Below are 15061 nucleotides of genomic sequence, written 5' to 3'. Positions count from 1 at the left end.
GTGAGAGATTTTTTTATATATAAAAAAAAGGGTTAGTTGAGTTTTTGCGTGGAACAGGAAACTTGTGGGCATTTCAACAAACAACTGGAAAAGAGGCATAGAACTTTAAATACAATTGAATGAGCTGATTTAATTATCAACCCCTTTTGCTTTCACAAGGAATTCTTTTCATGTGGTTAAAAAAATCTGTACTTTCCTATCGAGTTTTTTCAAGGGCTTTTTCACTCAAATATGCCAAAAAAATTTAATTACCAAATTAACACTATAAGTGATTAATTATCGATTTAATACTCATTTTTTATCACATAATAAGAAACACTATAAGTGATTAATTATCGATTTAACACTCATTTTTATCACATAACAATTTTTAAAAAATATACATGGGCATAACAATAATTATCTAAATTCGTTTGGGGAATTTTACTATAAATTTAGTCTCTTATCAATGTTGTCATGATTCCGACTCTTTTCCACACAAAATTGCTCCTTCTTAAATTAGGATTAAAAAATTCCTATAAAATTATATAAAATTAAAACATATAAAATTCAGATATTTTGACATCCCTAAGCCTGATATCACCCCAAACTTGATTCTAATTTATTATTATTATTATTATTATTATTATTATTTGAGCGAAGTGAAAATAAAACCCTCAATTATTGTTTGGAATTATAAGAAACCTCTGCTTTATTAATGGGTCCTCTTCGGTTTCACAAAAGGTCTGCCCACCTTATTATTGTTTTCCCTTTGTGTTACATTTAGGGGATGACGAAAAAAAAATCTGTTTTTGACAGATTCTAATCTAATATGATAGTTAATTTTTTTTATGAAATTTAAATTTGGAATTGAGTTAAATTTTTTTATGATTAGATTCCGGTTTGAAAATTTGTATTCCTATGGAACGTATCGAAATTGTAAGCTCCATTCTCGTTGTATAAGATCATGAAGCATCGAGAGAGTCCCTTTACCATCGGTTCTTATTGAAGTCTCACTATGGAGAGAGCTTCTTTATTATCGGTTTTCACCGTAATCATATGTAAATTCCTCTCCCGCACAATACATAGGCCTATGTAAATTCTCCACAATTTCGCGTCAAGCACCAAACAATATATAATAGTGTCATATTGATCAATTGTGACGATGTCAAATATAATCTTAAGAAAAAATATAAATGAAAACAACAATCAAATGATTGAAAACGTGTCAAAAGACGGAGAAAAATGTGTCATAAAAGTAGAGATCAACTTCTACCAAATTAAAGTATATTAAAGATTATATTTTACCATAGTATAGGGACCAAAACCATAATTCGGCCAATTCAAATATATTAGAATATTAATTTTTAACCTAGTCTAACTATAACTCTAAATCAAAATCTTAAATAACGAGATATTATAATAATAATAACATCAATCGAACGAATATTCAGTCTACAATGCATTTATAATTGTTGGAAAAAGACTCTCAAAATTTCAATGTTTGAGAAATGAGATTCGAATAGTCAAAGGCAAATTCCAGCACAATCTCCCATTGACCTCAATGAAGCAAACTAAAACACACAAAGTACTCAAGTAGCCCAATTTAAAACTAGGCAAACTGCATGTTTAGTACCTAAATTATTAATTATGTTCCTTTTGATACCTAAACTTTATTTTTTAAACCATGTTCACGTTTAGTTTAAGTTTCATTTTGATATATCGTCGTTAAAAACTTAATGATTATATTGAAGTGTCACCATAAGATAATGTCACATCATCATTGAACAAGAATTAAAAAATATCACATCAATAGTTCTGTTAATTTTTTTAATGGCAGGTACGAAATTAAAACCTAAATTAAATGTTAGAAATGATTTTGAAAAAAAATAAAGTTTGAATACTAAAACTGAACAACAGTAATAGTTTATACTAAACGTGTAATATACCCTTTAAAATTTTCAGGGCAAATAAAATTACACGTAAGCCCCTCATCGCGGAAGAATGGTGATGTGATGTCACGAAGGTATTCACCAGAGAAAAAAAATTTTAATCTCAACTTTTAATTTTTTTTCATCCAACAAACTTAAAAAGATACTATATAATAAATGTATTATTTCGCGGGGTGGAGAAAGGGGGGCTACAATCCCTCTGGTATATCAAGTACAGCTGTCCTTAATTGTTGATATATGTGGGAGATGTTAAAGGTTTTAGATAATTTATGTAAAGGTTCAAAAATTTTAGAGTGAACATAGATGAATCTAATACGAGTACAGAGATAAGTAGCCAATAGTTGGTAGTCGGAACTTAAGAACCCTAACTTGGTCTAATTTCAAAATCAAAACAAAATATCAACGATGGATGTAACCTTAAAAAGAACGGAGAAATACAAAGACTCAGGAGAATTAAGGGACAAAATTGATGAATCTTGCGGATTGGGAAATGAATTGGGTAAAAATGAGAAAATTCGAGAAGACTTTATATTTCTATACGGATGCAAAATGGTATTATTGGGGGGTCGTTCTGCGGTGCGGCGCCTAAAAAACGGCTAATATACGGCGTGACCGGTTAAACAAGTGACCGGTTAAAATTTAGACCGGTTATGTTATATTATTTAACCGGAAATATTATAAAGTACAATAACATACTAGGTAGCGCTTATATAATGTAATAGGTAGCGCTTATATTTACCTATTTTATAAGTAAACCAGTATATTTATACAGATAGCATTGCAAATTTACCTATTACATTATATTATATTGAAAGTGTCCATACTTTTTATAAAAAGGATCGATACTTTAACAGTGTTTCATGTTTTCCACCTACAATATTGATTTAATAATTTCATTTGCACAAAAAATTATTTGATTGTTTTGATATTTTATAAAATATTATTTAGAATTTTTAATTTAATAATAATATATACCGTAACGTAAAAAATAAATCATTAGACGCCTATAATTACTAAATTAATATCTTAAAACTCACTCAAAAGATAACCTTAAATTAATGTTTTCCACAGTGAAAAAGTATGGACACTTTTATAAAAAGGATAGACACTTTACAATATAACCACTACCTATTGCTTGGCATCATATGAGATTTGGATTTTGATTTCCTTTTGCTTGGCACCAAATGAGCTTTGGATTTTGATGAGCATCGGAAGTATTTCAGACTTATGATTTGGGTGGTACTCAACTTATGATTTTAGTTGCTATTTGTTACATTTCTTGTATACCACCCAGATCATACGCCCGAAACGTTTCTGACGCTTTAAAGTTGACCAAAAAATAAAATGGTCGGGATTTCCCTCGCGTTTATACGTTGGAAAAAAAACAATGGAAATTAGGAATAATCAATGATAACATGCATATTGGCTTGGGCTAATATTTATAGTGGAGCCGAAATATATATTGAAATTCAAACTCAAATTGAAATTTAAATTCAAACTCCAATTACATATGAAATGAATTTGAAATGCAGTGTTAAATTGAACATGAAAATTGCATAATTGATTCATACTGTTCAAGTAACATGCTTTATGAACCATCAAGCTAAAAGACAATATTGATTGAGTTCAAAGCTGAGTTGTGAGTTGATGGAGTTGTCACACTTGTCACATGGTTGGAATAAAGTACTCACATGCGAGATAGATACCTATTACATTATATAAACGATACCTATTACATTATATAAGGGCTACCTATTACATCATATGTTTACCTATTATATTGAAAGTGTCCATACTTTTTATAAAAAGGATCGATACTTTTTTTAAAACTTATGTAATTTATGTTTCAATTTTTTTAACAGTGTTTCATGTTTTCCACCTACAATATTGATTTAATAATTTCATTTGCACAAAAAATTATTTGATTGTTTTTATATTTTATAAATATTATTTAGAATTTTAAATTTAATAATAATATATACCGTAACGTAAAAAATAAATCATTAGACGCCTATAATTACTAAATTAATATCTTAAAACTCACTCAAAAGATAACCTTAAATTAATGTTTTCCACAGTGAAAAAAGTATGGACACTTTTATAAAAAGGATAGACACTTTACAATATAACCATTACCTATTACATTATAAACGATACCTATTACATTATATAAGGGCTACCTATTACATCATATGTTTACCTATTATATTGAAAGTGTCCATACTTTTATAAAAAGGATCGATACTTTTTTTAAAACTTATGTAATTTATGTTTCAATTTTTTTAACAGTGTTTCATGTTTTCCACCTACAATATTGATTTAATAATTTCATTTGCACAAAAAATTATTTGATTGTTTTTATATTTTATAAAATATTATTTAGAATTTTTAATTTAATAATAATATATACCGTAACGTAAAAAATAAATCATTAGACGCCTATAATTACTAAATTAATATCTTAAAACTCACTCAAAAGATAACCTTAAATTAATGTTTTCCACAGTGAAAAAAGTATGGACACTTTTATAAAAATGATAGACACTTTACAATATAACCATTACCTATTACATTATATAAACGATACCTATTACATTATATAAGGGCTACCTATTACATCATATGTTTACCTATTATATTGAAAGTGTCCATACTTTTTATAAAAAGGATCGATACTTTTTTTAAAACTTATGTAATTTATGTTTCAATTTTTTTAACAGTGTACTGCGAATTTAAAATGATAATATACTTGTAGTTATTGTACATACCTAAATATGTACTGCGAATTTAATGTTGTACCCACCCTTTAACTACAGAAACATGTTCAAAATGAACCTTCGTTTACATATCCATCAACTCCTGGAGCACTGAACTTGCACAACAAAATTTTTGCCATGGATAATACTGATGTAGACAATGTTAAGCCAACCGAGGAATGCCATGAAGTACATAATGTTGATGAATCTGACAGATTGGTTGGTCAGCTCTTCTGTTCACGTGATCAAGCTTGGCACTTTTACAAGGGATTCACACGGGAACATGGGTTTAGTGCACGTAAGGGAACAACACGGCTTGACGTGGAAGGGAATGTGAAGACACAAGAATTTTGTTGTTCCAAAGAAGGGTTTCGAGTATCAAAAGTCAATACTGTTGATCGTCAACGTGCTCATACGCCAGTCACAAGAACAGGATGTAAGGCTAGAGTCGTAGTTACAGCAACAAATACAAACGATCAGTGGGTTATAAGTAAGTCTGATCAGAAACATAATCATGCATTGTGCACATCTGCTATGACACCATTTATGCGTTCTAATCGAGCTGTAAGTAAGGCTGATATCGATGAGGCAACAACATTGAAAGAGGTCGGTGTTGGCACGTCACAAGTAATGAACTATTTAACGCAGCAGGCAGGGGGCTATCATAATGTTGGATTTACACATAAAGACCTCTACAATGCACTTCAAAGAGGTAAAGCAAAGGAAATCGTCGATGGGGATGTGAATGCGCTTATTGCCTACTTTGATTATAAGAAACATGATGATCCCGGGTTTTTTATGACATACTCGGTAGACGAATCGGGGGCATTATATAATCTTATTTGGTCGGATTCTACATCGAGATCGGATTACACATGCTTCGGTGATGTAATTGCGTTTGACACAACGTACAAAGATAATTTGTATGGTCGACCAATTATGCCTATTGTTGGTGTCAATCATCACCATAACACAATTGTGTTTGCCACTGCCATAATCGCTGACGAAACGTCTCAATCTTTCGAGTGGGTGCTACAGAATTTTTTAGAAGCCATGATGAATAAATCACCTATTTCTGTTGTAACCGATGGGGATAGGGCAATGCAGAGGGCTATCAAATCTGTTATCCCTTATGCTAAGCACAGATTATGTTCTTGGCATTTTTCTCGCAATGCACAAGCTAACATTGGTGACCCAAAGTTTACAGCAGCATTCTCAAAATGCATGGCTTCCTGGTGGACAACCAAGGAATTTGATATTCAATGGCGTTCGATTGTTTCAGAATTCAACGTCCAAAAGCATCCATGGGTGATTGAGAAGGGAAATACACGACACTTATGGGCACAAGCATATCTAACCGGTCATTTCTTTGCCAATATTCGCTCAACACAAAGGTGCGAGTCTATGAATGCTTCACTAGCTATTGCACTGAAACACAAGAAGACATATTTAGATGTTGTTCGTGCAATTGAAGATGGAATTAGTAGAATGCGTATGAACGAGTTGAAAGCGGATTACTTAAGTTCCCATACGAAGCCCTTCCAGATCACAAAACTGGTCGACCTTGAAAGCCATGCCGCTGCGATTTTTACCCGCGAATCTTTTCGTGTGTTCCAAGATGAACTTACACGGGAGACATTGTACCGGATTGAGGCAGAGATTAAGTCCTTATCAGATGAATGTCAACATTATATTTTGTCAAAGTACGCAGAAAAAAATAGGAAATTTGAAATTAGTTTTGATTCTCGTACGAAAACTCTAATTTGCTCCTGCAAAAAATTCGAGACCGTTGGACTTCCGTGTCGCCATCAACTTCACATTTTGAAGCAATTGGACTACACATATTTGCCCGGGACTTTGATTCAAAGTAGGTGGACTAATGATGCGAAGGCTTCTGCACCCAGCTATGTTGATTTGAATGTGTCTCCAGAAGTGATGCAAATGGCAAGGTTCGCTGCTCTACGTTCAACGTCAAGTAGGTTATGCTACATTGCATCAAAGACAGACGAGTCTTTCAAAACCGCAAGAGATGAGATGAAAAAACTAATAGAAGAATTAGAAAACTCGTTTGGTTTGAATCATTCAGTCAACCAGAGCATTGTAGTAAACAATGTTCGTGACCCTCAACGAAAACAACGCAAGCGAAAAGAAGTGCCGAAGAACAAGGTCGAGAAGCAAATTAGGCGATGTGGGTACTGCAACGGTGAGGGGCATAACAAACTAACATGTCCTCAAGTCAAGCTTAGTTTGAGTACAAGCACACAGCCTACATCAACTGATTTTTTCGAAGACGGAATGGAATGACAACGATCTCCATATAATATATCGTAAGTATCAACATCACTCCTATTGTATGTACATATAAATATTTTGAATGAAGGAAGAAAAACCGCGTTACTTCAAATTACCGACACTTTTTTAAATGGTATGGACATAAAGTACCGACACAATATTATAAAGTGTCGATATAGGTTGTAGACCTATTCGCTCATAAAACCGGTATATTTATACCGGTTATATTATAAAATTATCTATTACATTATAATTATGGGTTCCGATGTGTAAAATGTCGACACTTTTTTAAATCGTATCGACACATTTTTCTTCCAATATGGACATAAAGTACCGACACAATATTAAAAAGTGTCGATATAGGTTGTAGACCTATTCGCGCATAAGACCGGTATATTTATACCGGTTATATTACAAAATTATCTATTACATTATAATTATGGGTTCCGATGTGTAAAATGTCGACACTTTTTTAAATTGTATCGACACATTTTTCTTCTAATATGGACATAAAGTACCGACACAATATTAAAAAGTGTCGATATAGGTTGTAGACCTATTCGCGCATAATACCGGTATATTTATACCGGTTATATTACAAAATTATCTATTACATTATAATTATGGGTTCCGATGTGTAAAATGTCGACACTTTTTTAAATTGTATCGACACATTTTTCTTCCAATATGGACATAAAGTACCGACACAATATTAAAAAGTGTCGATATAGGTTGTAGACCTATTCGCGCATAAGACCGGTATATTTATACCGGTTATATTACAAAATTATCTATTACATTATAATTATGGGTTCCGATGTGTAAAATGTCGACACTTTTTTAAATCGTATCGACACATTTTTCTTCCAATATGGACATAAAGTACCGACACAATATTAAAAAGTGTCGATATAGGTTGTAGACCTATTCGCGCATAAGACCGGTATATTTATACCGGTTATATTACAAAATTATCTATTTTATTATAATATGTTGAAAGTGTCCATACTTTTTATAAAAAGGATCGAAACTTTTTTTAAAGATATGTAATTTATGTTTCAATATTTTTTAAGTATGTTTCATGTTTTCCACCTACAATATTAATTTAATAATTTCATTTGCACAAAAAATTAGTTGATTGTGTTGATATTTTATAAAATAATATTAAGAATTTTTAATTTAACAATAATATATACCGTAACGTAAAAAATTAATCATTAGACGCCTATAATTACTAAATTAATATCTTAAAACTCACTCAAATGTATATGTACACATAGAAGCAAATATGGAATAATTAATGAAAATATACATACAATAATCACACCAAAATTTAAATACACAAGAATGTTCAAATAATGTACCGACAAACAAAATTAATCCGATGAAAAAGGGTTGTTTCTAACGAAGTCCGGAACATTAGAGGCCTTCAACAAATTTTCCAAATACTCTCGTATGTTTCCGCCTTTTTCTGAGGACATACATAAATAATTTCAATTATCAAACTAATGAGGTGCAATTTTACTAACAATAAATTAAATTCGCATAAGCATGAATAAATTTGTGTCATACCTAGAGCTTTGTCGTTCGAATGGGAAGCAGCGTCAAAGGTATGTGGACATATGTAATTGTATTTCTATATAAACACATAAGTTGTTAAAATAATCAATGTCTGAACACCTGTTCAACTGATCAGAAACATATTGCATAAATGCAACCTACCGGATTATAAATCATTTTTCCGCTGAATCATCGACCAAAAGTGTATTTAGCTCGTTAAAATCTGGACACGCGTTCCAAACATCATTGAGATCTTTACAATAGGTAACAGAATCGTATGTTTTGCATTTTTTTTGATCCTGTTCACAAACAGTCGAACATAAATATGTAGGAATCATAGACAAGGAAAAGTCAGCAAACTGTAATGACATTCATCTTACCCACACGAATAGAAAATGCTCGGAAAATACAGGTAGTTTCTCAAGTACACGGTCGACGTTATGCCTGAGATTGTAATCAAGTTTGAATGTTAACATTCAAATGTATATTAACGATTTTGACTACAGTAATTCAATTGCCTCAAACATGTTCTAACCTCATCTTTGAAGACCAAAGGGCAACAACAAAATTGTCGACACAAAATTGCATAAATTCAAATAATCCTCTTCTGAGGACAACATCTACAACATGAAGAAAATGGGATTAAAGTTCTACGCTTATATGTTAAAATAATGGATACAAAAGAATAGAATTAAAACCTGCCGGCAGTCTTGGGATGTAGGCAAGGACACCATTGAGATCAAAAATTAAAAGTTTTCTTGAAGGCGGCGTTGCAGACACGATATACTTGTTTGGATCATCATCTTCATCATCATCATCATCATCGTCATCATCTTCATCGCCAGTTTCATCGTCATCATCATCATCGTCATCTTCATCGTCAGCTTCATCTTCTGCGACCGATTGGTTGTCCACATCTGTTAAAAGAAAATAAAATAAAGTTCAGAACGTGTAAATGTTAAGAAACATAGATAATGAATTACCTAACTCGTTTGATGTCGTTGACGTAATTCGTTACGCAACATGGAGACTTCACGTTGCAATGATGAAATATCGGATCGCATTCCACTCACAAGGGAATCAATATGCTCCCGAAAATTGACCATGTATTCCATCACGGTCTTAATTGTGACATCCTCTGCAACTGTTGCTTCTTCCATCATTGCGTCTCCACTTGGTTGCTCTTCTTCATGGCCAACGGGGTCCATTTCCTCCCTCTCTTGATCTAATCCGACCTCCTTGACACGCTTCCAACCGAGTTTTTCAACAAAATCATATCCCGCTTTTTTAATAAATACCATGTCAATCTTGCGGGTTAATCGAACAGGGGCGTCATGCGAAAAATCAACTTCCTTCTTCTTCAACAGATGGGTGATGACACATCCATATGGTAGTGTAGTTGAAATTGTTGCTCCCTTTGTGACCATATATACAATTGTATTAAATATGAGTTTTGCAATGTTTGGAGCCGTTTTGGATTATACTTTGCTATCCACCAATAATCGCTGTCTCGAAGCGTTGAATGTTTTCCCCCACTAGGCCGGATATACCATGTGAGCATTTTGTGAAACACTCTCGACTCTACATCGAGGTGAATTGGGCTATTTCTAGTAACCCGTTTAATTGTAGACCAATCTACACCATTTTCATCTGAATCCCCTGTATTCGCTACACCTAAACCCTCCGCAATAGTTTCTGGAGATATATATATCCTTCCCCATGACATGTGTATTAATTCCTATTATATTAGTCTTATTAGGCTCGTGCTGTAAGGAAGCATTGTTGTAGAAGACTCTAACTAGGTTGGGATAATATCTTGGTTCTACACCAAGGAATTCAAGCCAACCCCAAGATGTAAATGTGGATTTAAAACTAAATGCATATTTATCATCAAACAAGAAACCCAGGTCAATGACACGTTCGGGACGAATCTTCCTTACTTTAAAACTCGTCTGCCATCTTTGTTTCTCCATGTCGGATCTAAAGTTCAGAGTTTCGAAGGACCTGATTTCCTCAGAAGAATCGTTTGTTACAGAAGGAGGTGGTTGAGAAGAACTGGGTTGAGAAGAGCTTTGAGAAAGACCTCGCTTCTGACGCTGACGTTTTGGAGCCATTTTGGTTGGATGCTACCCCTATTACAATGGAACACAAACACATTCAGGATAAAAACTCCAATATAGAAATCAATCAAACCCATAAAATATCGATAAATTTACCTGAATATCTGATCGTCACTTATGATAACGGTAGAAGGAAGAAAGAGGAGAGGAAGATCTGCCTGCTTGCATTTATGTTTAGGGTTTCTCGATTAAGAGTACTATATAAACGGTGGAAAACACTTGATATTTAAATTAGTATCGACACAAAATATTAGTGTCGACACATTATTTAGACATATTCTCTCATAAAACCGGTATTATTGTACCGGTTAGATTGAAAAATTACATATTACATTATACTTTTGGGTTCGATGATTTTGGGATCGACACGTTTTATATATGGATCGACACTTTATGGGTGCACCTTGTTTTTAATTCATTCTGGGAAAAAAATATCGACACAAACTATATTAGTGTCGACACATTATTTAGACATATTCTCTCATAAAACCGGTATAATTGTACCGGTTAGATTGAAAAATTACATATTACATTATACTTTTGGGTTCGATGATTTTGGGATCGACACTTTTTATATATGGATCGACACTTTATGGGTGCACCTTGTTTTTTATTCATTCTGGGAAAAAAATATCGACACAAACTATATTAGTGTCGACACATTATTTAGACTTATTCTCTTATAAAACCGGTATAATTGTACCGGTTAGATTAAAAAATTACATATTACATTATACTTTTGGGTTCGATGATTTTGGGATCGACACTTTTTATATATGGATCGACACTTTATTGATGCACCTTGTTTTTAATTCATTCTGGAAAAAAAATATCGACACAAACAATATTAGTGTCGACACATTATTTAGACTTATTCTCTCATAAAACCGGTATAATTGTACCGGTTAGATTAAAAAATTACATATTACATTATACTTTTGGGTTCGATGATTTTGGGATCGACACTTTTTTATATGGATCGACACTTTATTGATGCACCTTGTTTTTAATTCATTCTGGAAAAAAATATCGACACAAACAATATTAGTGTCGACACATTATTTAGACTTATTCTCTCATAAAACCGGTATAATTGTACCGGTTAGATTAAAAAATTACATATTACATTATACTTTTGGGTTCGATGATTTTGGGATCGACACTTTTTATATATGGATCGACACTTTATGGGTGCACCTTGTTTTTAATTCATTCTGGGAAAAAAATATCGACACAAACTATATTAGTGTCGACACATTATTTAGACTTATTCTCTCATAAAACCGGTATAATTGTACCGGTTAGATTGAAAAATTACATATTACATTATACTTTTGGGTTCGATGATTTGGGGATCGACACTTTTTATATATGGATCGACACTTTATTGATGCACCTTGTTTTTAATTCATTCTGGAAAAAAATATCGACACAAACTATATTAGTGTCGACACATTATTTAGACTTATTCTCTCATAAAACCGGTATAATTGTACCGGTTAGATTAAAAAATTACATATTACATTATACTTTTGGGTTCGATGATTTTGGGATCGACACTTTTTATATATGGATCGACACTTTATTGATGCACCTTGTTTTTAATTCATTCTGGAAAAAAAATATCGACACAAACTATATTAGTATCGACATGACCCTTAATGTGTATAAGAAACATGTACAACAACATACTGCTAACTTTTCTCATCTCATTCATAATTATATTCACATAAAAAAATATAAATCGTATACAAAATTATAAATCTTATACAAAATTAACTCGACATTTACATCATTGCATCCTTTTGTTATTCTTATGTAATATTGCGGCTTTTGTTATCTCCTGTCTTCGTTCATTTTGATTGTGGCTTACGAGATCATTTAATACTCGCGATCGATCCCAGTCTCCAACAACCTATATTCAAATTGTCAGAACGTTAAGTATTGTCAACTACAGCATTCAATCTACGACTTTTAACAATTTTACCACAAACAATTTTTTCTATCCACTTACAAAATCACCAGTTGCCCCTGTAGAACCGATCGATTCCATCCACATCATCACATACATGCCGCAATCATATCTGTTACAAAATTTGAAAACCACACATGTCAATTATGATGAATACTGCATAAATTAAGCTTTCTATTTGTGATAACATCTCATACCCATTCAATTGCTTATTCTTCTTATGCTCCACAAATTTGAAGTTTTTCAAGGGATACTTTCCTAGAGATCCACATGACTCAACCCAAATGCGTTTCTTATTATAAGAATCTAATATTTTAATCTGCATTAAAATAGAAGAAGTTATGCACCAAAAAAATTATGCATTATAATTTACATAATGTCCTTTCATACATACATACATACCAATCTCTTAGCATCCTTCACTCTCTGTTTAGCTGCTTCAGTTGTAAACATACTATCATATATTGTTACAACATGATCTACCATATCCAACACCAACAGATACCAGTGTGAATTATGGTAGTTTATTGTGATCATTATCTGCAACAAATTTCACACCCAATTTGACAAAATTCAACATTCTATATCCGAAAACATCATTTGCAATTGGTATGGTGTCTTACCTTCTCACAGTCGGTGAATTTCACATAGTTATCCAATATGACACCCCAGAAGGTAGAAATATTCTCAACACTTTCTTTATTGTTGGCTTCCAACGCCTGTTGCTGTAATTACGCAACAAACATTATTAATTTACCGTCTATAACACTACTTTTCAATATTTATTAATTTAACTCACCACTAAGAGGTATGGAAGGTAGCCAATCCTCCGGTGTGACTTTTGAGAATCGTAGCATATGGTCCAGGCGAGCAAATCGATAACCTAACAAAATTAATTACACAATCAGAACATATTCAATAAGTTTTATTTATTTTCTACTTTCTACTTACCACACCGCCAACCCATTCTGTAGGCTTCAACGTTGCAACGTCGTATACAGTAGCGAATTGATTTCCCATTGATATTACAGAATATCTGTATGAATCATTAGGATTAATATCTTGTCATGAAATATTTAAATATCACTCACAAAACAATATATTTCACTTACCCCGATTCTAACTCGCTATTCCATAAATAATCACAAATTGCAGCTTCGATGTCATCAATTCCGGTTGGAATGTCCGCTTTTTCAACCTACAATTTTGCATACAAATTTTTGTCACAACAACATAATAAAAATCAAATTAAGTATTCTTTTATTAAACTTACCTTCTGCTTCTTCTTCTGGGGTGCAGGACATTCCGAATCCAAAACTGCTGCTATGACACTCTCCGGTGTATAAAGCACATTGGGCCTCTCCTTCCTCCTCATTTCTTCCATCTCTTCTTCTTCATCCTCCCTCTTTTCTTCTTCATATTTTTTCAGTTCATCGTACTTTTTTTCTACATAGCTCTTCATATCTTTTATTTCACCCTTCAATTGAGCTCCTTCATCCGAGTATTTATCAACCACCCCCTTCACCCCCGTAAGTTCACTCCTCAAATCAACAACCTCCTTCACCACTCCCTCAAATTTTTCTCCCGTCACCATCTTAATATCACCCCTTAACACCGAAACTTCTTTCACCACTTCACCCCTCAACACCTCTACTTCTTTCACCACTCCATCTATTTTTCCTTCCACTACCCCCTTATGCCTCTCGAGTTTCTCTACGACTTGATCAAGTTTCTCTTCGACTCTTGATTGTCTTTGCATGATTTCAAATTGGATTTTTTTGATATCAGCCAATTCAGACATCAAAATGTCGAAGTTACTCTGTTTTGCTTCACCGTCGTCCCACTCACCTTCATCCCCCAATACAACCATCCCTCCTTTCTTCTCCTCTGCCTCCACTGCCTCCTCTACATCCTTGCCAATAACCTTCAAAAAATTAAATTACAATATTAAGACATTGATTATATTCTTAATATTATTTAATTACATTTATTACCATTTCTTGCTTCTTCCCTCTATCCAACTTCAACTTCACCATCACTCTAACCACCTCTTCCCCCATGCACGGATGCGTGCCACTCCGGTTCTTTCATAAGCCGGCACTGCCTCACAGCCCGACCAAAAATCGAACAGTGCAACCTGCATTTATAATAAAATTAGAATTTTTATATAAAACACAAAAAAGTGATTCAACTCATTTACCTCTAAGATTGCTATGCACCCTTTGAGGTATCTCTGGCTGCCCTTTTTAAAGGTGATAATTGATTCAATCAATCTCGAATGGATATATTCAGCCCAATTGAATTCACCCTTCAAGCCTTCATCGCAAATGAGCTTCATATATTCCTTGTTCGTTGACGTATCACCCGTTGGACAAAGAAATATACCGACAAGGTACAATAGAACTCGGGCCTTCAGCTCATCCCCCAAGT

Source organism: Hibiscus syriacus, unplaced genomic scaffold (assembly GCF_006381635.1).
Source record: "Hibiscus syriacus cultivar Baekdansim isolate YM2019G1 unplaced genomic scaffold, ASM638163v2 tig00111027_pilon, whole genome shotgun sequence".
Taxonomy (NCBI): Eukaryota; Viridiplantae; Streptophyta; class Magnoliopsida; order Malvales; family Malvaceae; genus Hibiscus; species Hibiscus syriacus.
This window is presented reverse-complemented; position numbering follows the sequence as displayed.